This window comes from Pinus tabuliformis, chromosome 5_1, assembly GCF_031772625.1.
Source record: "Pinus tabuliformis cultivar Carrire ecotype Pingquan chromosome 5_1, CPIR1, whole genome shotgun sequence".
Classification (NCBI taxonomy): domain Eukaryota; kingdom Viridiplantae; phylum Streptophyta; class Pinopsida; order Pinales; family Pinaceae; genus Pinus; species Pinus tabuliformis.
In genome coordinates, this window is record NC_142305.1 from 529,902,069 (window position 1) to 529,913,625 (window position 11,557).

Consider the following 11,557-nt stretch of genomic DNA (forward strand, 5'->3'; position numbering starts at 1 on the left):
ATGGTTCAAGGTGATGTAAATATGGGCTAGGTGAAAACACACTTTAATGGACAAAGGCACAATTCTCTTTTTGTTAAGGAACAACATATTATACACCATGCCCTAAAAGAGGCACATGTGACCTAGGGTTTCAAGATGTGTAGCAACAAAGGAATTTCTAGGCATACATGCACCCAAGAAAGGGTTTACAAATGGTATAATCAACAAACAAGAAATTAAATCCTCAAATTAAACCTAGTTTGAAGCCCTAGCTGTTAAAATTTGGGTACCAGAGGACAAGTGGTTCCCTAAGGCTTTGATCTTTGGCCTAGGGAAAAGTGTCCAAATTTATTTTTACTTTTCTCCTAAAGTGACTTTATAAGTGGTAAAGTCAATTTAATTTAAAAGTGACTTTATAAGTGGTAATGTTACATTATAATTTAAAAGTGACTCTATAAGTGGTAAGGTTACATTCTAATTTAAAGGTGACTTTATTAAAGTCAATGAAGAATTAGAAAGTGAAAAAGTGACTATGGAAATAAAAGGCTAATTGAGTTTTTATTTAAGTGGATGAGTTAAAAAATAGAAAGTGAGAATTAAATGCACATTTATTCTCATCCCCAGATCTCAATGTATCTTAGTCATTAGATCTTAGGGTAACCCAAAAGGTCATTTAGAGAATAAAAGGAGAAGAGAAGAGGAAAAGATCAATTCATTCTTTCATGAGCATTTGAGAGAAAGAGAAGAGACAGCAAGGAGAAAATTTCTGAGTGATGAGGAAGTGAAGGAGAGCAGCAAGAAGACATTTCAGCAAATCTAGGCAGCAGCATTTATTGGCATGCATCCCAAGGCAAAACCGTACAGCAGGAGAAAAGCATAGATATCGAGGAAGAGGGACAGCATAGAAGTCGAGGAAGAGGGATAGCGGTAAGGGCATGAATTTCGAGGTAGCCATACTGCTGAAATCTGTACGGTCTGTATAGTCCATAGAACAAGTTTTGGGCACGTTTTTCGAGGCATTTGTACAGCATTTAATGTTGTTTTATTGCTAGAAAATTTATGTTTTGGTTGTTCGCTAATTGGCACAATTTTCGAGGTGGAGTGCAAGAACGAAAATCGAGATAAGTTGTAATTTTTGGTTGCTGGAATTTTTGCTGTGTATTTCAGTTTCTCTGTAAAAGCATTTCCAGAAATAAAGAAGAGCTCTCAAACTGGTTTTCCCCAAGAGTTGTAAGGGGTTTTTCCAGAGTCACATTGACCAAAAATCACTGTTTTATTTTCTGTGTGGCTGTCATAATTTTGCTGTGTTTTATTTCTGCAATTTCAACAGTTGTGAAATCTCTAAATTTGTGTTTTCAGAAAAATATTGTGATTTCCAGATTTTAGAATTTTTATGATGCTTGAATTTAAAACTAAATGCATGGAGTGATAGGGAAAACTAATAACCAGGGTGGGGGTTGAAATTTCTTCATGGTATCAGAGCTTGGTTGGCTGAAAAGTGCAGTTTGGGACAATAAAGTGAAAATTACAGCAAGCTGATTTTTACACAGAAAACAGAAACCTTTACCACAAATTTGAAAATTTTAGTTTGGTAGGATAGTGAAACATGTCTTTGGGTTTGAGAGTGAAAGACAGGTTGGATGGGCAGAACAACTATAGTGCATGGAATGAGAGAATCTAGAGCATCTTTGAGGAAGCAAAAGTCTGGGGCATTATGGTAAATACCACACAGAACCCAGTAGTAGTACTTGCTGACCCTGTACAGTTGGCAGAGTTTAACAAAAAGAATGCTAAGGCAAAAAGATTGATTCTAAAAGTAATCAAAGACCATGTCATTCCTCATGTGAGAGGAAAAACTTATGCACGTGAGATGTGGACAACCTTGACCAGTCTTTACCAGAGCTCAAATGAAAACAGAAAAATGATCCTAAAGGAGAAGCTGAAGGCCATTAAAATGGCTAAGGCTGATAGTGCTACAACGTACCTCACAAAGATCACTTCAGTGAGAGATGAGTTGGCAACCGTAGGTGAGATCATTGCACTCACTAAGTTGGTTAGGATTGCTTTGAATGGTCTTCCCAAGGCCTTGGAGAATTTTGTGGATGGCATTGTTGCACGGGAAAACCTTTCCAATTGGGAGAGGTTGTGGGATGATTGCATTCAGAATGAGATCAGAAAGAACCGTCATGGGGCAACCAAACAGGTGAAGGAGGATGACAATGTGGCATTGTTAGCAAGAGGCAAGAAGGGCAGAGAAAAGAAACAAGCTTCCAACAGTGGAGGCAAAGGCAAAGGCAAGCAGCAGAACAAGGAGAAGGACTATTCCAAAGTCAAATGTTGGAATTGTCAAAAGTTGGGACACTATGTTGTTGTGTGTCCAGAGAAGAAGAACAAGAAAGGGAAAGACAAACCCATGGCAGCTTTTGCAGAGATAGAGAGCTTTGATCGGGAGTTTGGGTTCATAGCTTGTGAGGCCACTAGTGCAGAATCACCTGCCATACATGTTCAGAGGGAGTGTGCATTCCCTGCTACTAGCAAAGAATCTTCTAGCATTTGGTATGTTAACAGTGGCACTTCCCGCCACATGACAGGAATCAGAGAGTATTTCTCAGAGCTTTCAGAGGGTGATAGTGATATGGAGGTAGTACTTGGTGATGACAGCATTGTTAGAGCAGTGGGTGTGGGGACATTGACATTTGATAGGGGACCCAAACCTCCCTTGAAAGTGTTAGATGTTCTATATGTGCCTGGAATGAAGAAGAACTTGATATCCTTCTCAGCACTTGAGGACAGAGGGCATGGTGTGTTGTTCAGGAGAGGGCAGGTGCTTATGTATCCTAGGGGAACTCCAGCTTCTTCAGCTAGAGAGATTGGTGTGCGCCATGCCAAGGTGTACAAGTTCTCATTCCAGCCCCTGATGGCATTAAGTAGTAGCACCCGAGATAGGACCGACAGAAGATCTAGTAGTTCAGAGTTGTGTGAGATTTGGCACCGCAGGATGGGGCACATGTATCATGGGGCCTTGAGTACATTGCGAGAGATCACCACTAGTGTGCCAGATTTCAGTTCTGATCACCTTGATGTATGTAGAGGATGTGCTATGGGGAAGTTTGCTAGATCCCCTTTTCCCAGCAGTGACAGTAGAGTGACTGGGATCCTTGACTTGTTTCATACCAATGTGAGTGGTCGGATGTCTCATGTATCCTTGAGTGGCTATGAGTACTATGTTTTATTCATTGATGACCACTCCAGGAAGGCCTGGATTTATTTCTTGAAGACCAAGAGTGAGGTCTTCAAGCGGTTTCATGAGTTCAAAGCTCTTGTGGAGACCCAGAAAAGTAGGAAGATCAAGGCCCTCAAGTCAAACAATGGAGGGGAGTATACCCTTGGTGAGTTTGTTGATTTTTGTGCTGAGACAGGCATTAGAAGGGAGTTCACAGTTCCTTACTACCCCCAGCAGAATGGGGTTGCGGAGAAGAAGAACAGATCCATTGCAGGGGTTGCCAAAGCCATGCTTCATGATCAGGGGTTACCTTTATTTTTGTGGGCAGAGACCTGCAACACTATTGTGTACTTGTAGAACAGGAGTCCACATCGTGCCTTGGGGAATGTAACTCCGAAGGAGGCTTTTCTGGGAAGAAGCCTGATGTTGGGCACTTTCATATCTTTGGGTGCCTTACATATTCCCATGTCCCCAAGGAGAACAAAACCAAGCTAGAGCCCACTACAAACAAGGGCATCTTTGTGGGTTATAGCAAGACCTCAAAAGCTTATCGGATTTATATTCCTGCATAGAGGAAAGTGGTTGTCAAGCGGGATGTGAAGTTCAAGGAGGAGAGAGCTTTTAGAAGGTCATGGGAGTTAGAGTATCCAAAGTCACCAGACCCTCAGGAGCAGCTGAGTCAGTCACAGGGATCCAGTGATCAGGGATTAGGAGGTACATCGATTACAGTGTCAGGTCCATCAGTGAGCATTGGCTCTCAGAGTCAAGTGAGTGGTTCTTCAGGCAGCATGCAGGGCAGTCCACTGAGCAGTTCACAAGGTAGTCCACTAATGGACAGTTCACACGGTACTTCAGCATCTACAAGCACAGATTCATGCATGAGGTCAGTTGGCAGGCCTTTAGGATTTCAGGCTTCTGATGATGATGAGGATTCTTTCACTCTGGTGGGAGAAGTATGCTCAGGGAAGAGGAAGCCCAAGTGGCTTCAAGATACCTTGCGCAAGGCCACATCAGTTGCTGGGCCAAAGAGACAGGTTAGAGAGAGTAAACCACCTTAGCGGTTCTGTAGTTACATGGCATTGGTAACAAGCATTGTTGACTCTGAGCCTTCTAGTTATGAGGAGGTAGCCTGCCAGCAGGTCTGGAGAGAGGCCATGATGGAGGAGAATTCTTCTGTTATGAAGAACAATGTTTGGGACGTAGTGCTGGGGCCTGAAGGTAAATCAGTTGTTACTTCCAAATGACTGTACATGATAAAGCATGCTACAGATGGCAACATCGAGAAGTTCAAAGCTTGATTTGTGGCAAGAGGGTTCTCACAGGTAAAGGGAGTGTACTATGAGGAGACCTTCGCTCCCGTAGCTCGGTATACATCTATTCGCTCCATTATATCGATTGCAGTAGAGATGGGTTGGAAGATCCACCAGATGGATGTGAAGACCGCATTTCTCAATGGCTTCATTCAATGGGAGGTTTGTATTGAGCAGCCGCAGGGCTTTGAGGTGCATGGGAAGGAGTCCCATGTATGCAGATTGAAAAAGGCACTTTATGGCCTGAAGCAAGCTCCGAACTTGGTACTCTAGGATTGATACATTTGTAGCAGCTGGGTTTTACAAAGAGTGAGGCTGATCGGAACCTATACTTCATTGTGGTGGGTGAGGAGCCTCTCATTCTGGTGTTGTATGTTGATGACTTGATCATCATTGGTGCAGAGAGACTCATTGAGGGTTGCAAGAGAGATCTTGCTTCAGAGTTTGAGATGAAGGATATTGGCTTGATGCATTATTTTCTGGGATTGGAAGTGTGGCAGGAGGAGGGGCATTTCCTCCTGGGACAAGGGAAGTACATTGTGGATATTCTTAGCAGATTTCACATGGAGGACTGCAAACCCATGTCTACACCTATGATCACTAACTAGAAGAAGCTTCACGCTTTTGATTTTGAGTCAGTGGATCCTACTCTATACAGACTGTTGATTGGTAAATTGATGTATTTGGTCAACACTCGACCAAAATATGTTTTGCAGTTAACACTGAGTCAGTTCATGTGTGAGCCCAAGAGAGTGCATTGGGTGGTTGCAAAACACATTCTTCATTACTTGCAGGGGACTGTGGATTTTGGTCTGGATTATAAACAGGGTGATGGAGTGAGATTGGCAGGGTACATGGGTTCAAATTGGGCAAGTTGTGCTTTAGATAGAAAGAGTACTTCCGGGTGCTATTTTGGGTTGGGTTCGGCAATTGTGTTGTGGATCAGCCGGAAACAACAGTCAGTTGCATTGAGCTCAGTTGAGGCAGAGTATATGGCTGCTAGTTTGGCTAGTTGTGAGGCCATATGGCTTCGCAAGATATTGTTTGGTCTATTTGGTCAGGCATTGAGACTTCAGTAATTTACTGTGATAATTAGAGTTGCATAAAACTCACGGAGAATCCAGTTTTTCATGACATGTCAAAGCATATTGAGATCAAGTATCACTTCATTAGAGACGATGTCCAAAAGGAAGTTGTCAAGCTTGAGTACATTTCCACAAATGAGCAGGTAGCGGACATTTTCACCAAAGGCTTACCACAGGGCAAGCATGTCTACTTCAGAGACAAGATGGGAGTGGTGAGGAACACTTTCCTTGGTAAGAGGGAATGTGAAAATTTGGGTACTAGAGGACAAGTGGTTCCCTAAGGCTTTGATCTTTGGCCTAGGGAAAAGTGTCCAAATTTATTTTTACTTTTCTCCTAAAGTGACTTTATAGGTGGTAAAGTTACATTCTAATTTAAAAGTGACTTTATAAGTGGTAAAGTTACATTCTAATTTAAAGGTGACTTTATTAAAGTCAATGAAGAATTAGAAAGTGAAAAAGTGACTATGGAAATAAAAGGCTAAGTGGATCTTTATTTAAGTGGGTGAGTTAAAAAATAGAAAGTCAGAATTAAATGCATATTTATTCTCATCCCTAGATATAAATGAATCTCATCTAGTAGATCTTAGGGTAACCCAAAAGGTCATTTAGATAATAAAAGGAGAAGAGAAGAGGAAAAGATCAATTCATTCTTTCATGAGCATTGGAGAGAAAGATAAGAGAGCAAGGAGAAAATTTCTGAGCAGTGAAGAAGTGAAGGAGAGCAACAAGAAGACATTTCAACGAATTTGGGCAGCAGCATTTATTGGCATGCATCCCAAGGAAAAACCGTACAATAGGAGAAAGGCACAAATATCGAGGAGAAGGGACAACACAGAAATCGAGGAAGAGGGACAACAACAAGGGCACAAATTTCGAGGTAGTTGTACTGCTGAAATCCATACAGTCCATATAGTTCGTGCAACAAGTTCTAGGCATGTTTTGCGAGGTAGTCGTACAACATTTAATGTTGTTTTTTGCTGGGAAAATTTATGTTTTCGTTGTTCGCTGATTGGCACAATTTTCGAGGCAGAGTGCAAGCACAGAAATCGAGATAAGTTGTAATTTGTGGTTGCTGGAATTTTTACTGTGTATTTCAGTTTCTCTGTAAAAGCATTTTCAGAAATAAAGAAGAGCTCTCAAACTGGTTTTCCCCAAGAGTTGTAGGGGGTTTTTCCAGGGTCACATTGACCAAAAATCACTGTGTTATTTTCTGTGTGGCTGTCATAATTTTGCTGTGTTTTATTTCTGCAATTTCAACAGTTGTGAAATTTCTAAATTTGTGTTTTCAGAAAAATATTGTCATTTCCAAATTTTAGAATTTTTATCATGCTTGGATTTAAAACTAAATGCATGGAGTGATAAGGAAAACTGATAACCAGAGTGGGGGTTGAAATTTCTTCACTATCTAGGGCTATGATTTTACTAGGGCATGTATTGCCTAGAGAGGTTGATGTTAGCCATTCTAGGGTAATTTCAACCATGTAAAATGCTATATTTTGAGTTTAATGGGTCAACAAGGATGAAATATGGGTCAATCACCTCCAAATGTTACCTAGAAGTGCCCTAATTGAATTCATCCCTACAAATAGTACTAGCATCTTTACTTGAAAGACATAGAAAACGAAAGAAAGGAAAACAATAGAGTTTTCAAAGTTTTTGACTGACACCAAGGATGCCAGTGGCTATTCCTACTCGGGTAATGGAATCCTTAGGGCTAAATTTGAGAGATTAAATTAATGCTTGGAGTAAGGGAGAAAACCTTGTTTTCACTTGTACAAACCCTAGCTATCTACTTTGTGTTGGAAAATCAATGTTGTTGAAGATTAATGTGGATTTTCCTTTCATGATAATTACCTGTGATATTTGTTGGCTTTTTATTATTTTAGTTTTACTTTTCCATCAAGTAATTACCAAAACATGAAGATCACAAAGACACAAAGAACACAAGATATAGGCTCCACACCAGGGCAAAACCCCACAACTAGGGAAAACCCAAACAATCCTCTTCTTATAGAATTAGATCAAAATGAGACCTCCATGACCCAAAGACGAAGACAACTTCCTCCATAAGATCCCCAAGTCAGCCCTCCATTCATTGTCACTAATCTTCCCTTCAGATACCAAGAAGTTCATCCTTCTTGAAGATTGTAGATCACAAACTTCATAAGGTTTCAATAGCTTGCATGACATGGTTATAACAGTCTTTCTATAGTTCGCTTCATCACTGGAACATCTTATATATTTCAAGGATTCATTTTCAAGTTTCCTATCATCCTTTATCACATCTATGCCTTAAAATAAACTTGCTTAACCTTCCACAGAAACTCGCATGTCCTTGCCATTGAACTTCGCATCTTACTTCAGAACTAAATGAACTTCAACTAAATGAACTTCCTTGCTTTTGATGGAGCATTCACGCCTATATATAGTTGTTTGTCACTAAGAAGGGCCATGTTTGTTCAGTGGGCTAACATGACCAACAGGATGGTTGACTTGGTCTTATGGAGGTCTATTTCACTCTTTTTTAGCAAATAAAAATTTCTTTTTCTATTATTACAAAGAGTCCAAATGGACTTCGACTCAATTTCAAATTTTTGACTCAACAAATCCCTGAAAGCATGAAACATGCTTAACCTAGACTTGAGCATGAAACCCATGCTAAAATAATATTATTTTTCTTCTTTTACATGAAATACAAATTGATACAAGTACAAAGATAAATATGAAGACCGAACCTAGTTACTTTTCCAGCACTTTGTGAGGAGAGAAATTAAATAGGGGAAGCTCTCTAGGAGGTCCCTTTGTATTTCAAGGAAGATAAATTTAATATGCAATAATCAACCAAGATTTTCTATAAACAATATGCATTTAGACACGGAACAAGAAAAAACCTAGCATTAATTAATTACATGAAAAACAATAAATCTAAAATCAAACTTACAATTCTTCCATGAAATAGCCTTCTTTCAATCTCAAAAAGACGTCTCCAAGACAAAAATCAATCTCCAATTGAAATAGCTCAAAAAAGATCACATCTCCACAAGTAGCGAGTTTACATAAGGCTAAGTCGAAGTCTCTAAAGGAGGCCAAAATCCATGTGTGATGATGATAATATACAATGGAGTGATCCTCTATCTATATGAGGTTAATCACTCTCATTAATTAGCCTAAAAGCTCTATGACAAGTTTAATTTTGAGTGTACATCAAGAAAATGGGTTACAAGATAACCCACTACCTTGGCTAATTATGGGTGGCTAAATGGTTAACCCTATTAGGTGCTTCCAATCCCTGAGGGGATTTGACATGTCCACTAGCAAATGGAGGTCCATCATCTTAAGTTATAGATATATGGAGGGAGCATTCGTGGAGGCATGAGTTACCCCTTTCCTCAACTTGATTTTGCCACCTTTCTAGTATGCATTTCACTTCTTTTGATAACGCTTTGATAAAGATAATAGTTTAGGTGTCCAAGATTTCTTTTAATGATGTAGCATTGCTTTACCCCTTAATGATGAGTTGGATTCTCCCTCATCAGGGTTTGGACATGTCAGGGATTCCTTTATTATGTGATGGAGCATTTATTGCTCAGTAACGGGGTTATGGCTATGTGAAAATTCCTACACTCAAGGAACCCCTACTGCAGCGAAACTGAATTTACTTCTCCTACTTGATTTTAATATACATTATCAAGTTATTTTCTAAAAAATACTGAAGTAAATTACTTCTGCAACCTACACCAATTTAATTTGATTACATGAAACAAAAAATTGAGCAAAGAACAAGATACATAGGACACGGTTATTTTTGGACAAAATAGTCCCCGGAAAAACCCAATGTAGAAAAACCGGTGCAGCAGCCTTGAGCGTTTTATATTATTAAGCAGTAGTTCTGAATACAATGTTGGATGTCCTCCCAACAATCTAGTTACAGAGAAAAATATAATGGCGGAAAACTGAGTGAGATTACCTCACTTCACCCGGTAGTTTACGGCTAATTCAACAGCAGAATTGGCAAACCCCAGCTATCTCTGCGTTGGCCTTGCATCAGTATTGCGCTGTCTCTTCTGCCTCCTGGAGCTTAAGCATCAACTGCTCCCAGCTATTCCGACAGCTCCCCGACAGTTTCGGATTTCTGCGTGAAAGCAACTTCTTCTCTATGCTAGCTTTTCTTGGTTCAACGTCAAGCCTACATGGGCCCAAACTGGCCCAACGTCAGTCCTTCTAGGTGTTGTGCTGCCTCCACTAGTGGCTCTCTGCCCAGTATTCCCGAACTATCTCTTCCCCACTATTGCAGAATGATCACTTAGTTCGAATTTCTCAACTTCCTAGCCCCAAAAATTTCAAACTCTAAATCATTTTGTTCTCTCGATGTGTTTCTAAATGAACCCCAATTCTCCTTCTTATACTCTTCTCGTTGAGACTTCAACGATCGAGATTAAGTCTCTAATCAACAGCTAAGATTAAAAACTTGACTTGATCCACTTTCTAGAACATTCTCACCCATATTTTTATTAATACCCATTAATGCTAGGATTTTAACAGGCTAATGAGGGGAGTGGAGCTCATGCTAGGATTTTAACAGGCTAATGAGGGGAGTAGAGCTCATGCTAGGATTTATCCCATGTTCTAATTATTGTCCTAGCCATAATTTGCATTTTAACGTTACCTTTTTTTTCATTGTGGCCATCTTATGCTCTTAGCTTTCTTTTAGTTGCATCAACCTCCAAGGCAAGGTTTCTTGGCCCTGAGTCAAGGATGTTGATACGAGGGTGACAATCATAATGAACCAATGACAACAAATCTAAAGGATGGATGTGAACTCCGGGGATTGATGATATTAAGTATGGAATGATCATGCACATGCTATTTCAATCCAAGTTTCCCAATTATTGTACCTCCTATAACCCTAAGGCCTCAAAGGAGATCCCACTGGATTAGGGCCAACGACTACCCCCCCTGGTAAGGTGAGAGAACAAGTTTATAGTCAAGATTGGGCAGTCATACATATCACCCCTTTATCCATGTTAAAATGCCCAAAACATTAAGTAAAAGCACTTGATTGCAAAATGGTTAAAGTACATATCGAGTGATAACCCACCTTCCTTCAAGACAAATGTTGGATGGTGAGATGTGTATGACTGGTGCAAATGGCAAAGGAATGTGGCATATCTGTTGGAAATACTGAGAAGGAGGGGGGGGGGGGGGTGAACCAGTATTCCTTTTCAATTGTTATTTTTACTAGTTAGATCACTTATATTTAGAACACAAAATGAATAATAAGAATAAATGTTTTTATTAATTTCTTTTTCATAATAAATCAAGTACAATGTATATAGGGCTCCAACCCTAGAGGAAGACACCGATCTCTCGGGCTCCAACCTATTGCCAAGCACCAACTTGGACTTTTGTGAGGCTCCAACCTCTAGGGCACCAACCCTATCTTCTCAAGGCACCAACCTTGTGTTTAGAGGCTCCAACCCCTAGGGCACCAACCTTTCTTTGGTATAGGCTCTGACCTGATTTCTTGAGGACACCAATCCTCTAGGGCTCCAACCCTATCCTCCAAGGCACCAACCTTGTCTTTTCGAGGCCTCAAAGGAGATCCCACTGGATTAGGGCCAACGACTAACCCCCCTGGTAAGGTGAGAGAACAAGTTTATAGTCAAGAGTGGGCAGTCATCCATATCACCCCTTTATCCATGTTAAAATGCCCAAAACATTAAGTAAAAGCACTTGATTGCAAAATGGTTAAAGTACATATCGAGTGATAAACCACCTTCCTTCAAGACGAATGTTGGATGGTGAGATGTGTATGACTGGTGCAAATGGCAAAGGAATGTGGCATATCTGTTGGAAATACTGAGAAGGGGGGGGGGGTGAACTAGTATTCCTTTTCAATTGTTATTTTTACCAGTTAGATCACTTATATTTAGAACACAAAATGAATAATAAGAATAAAT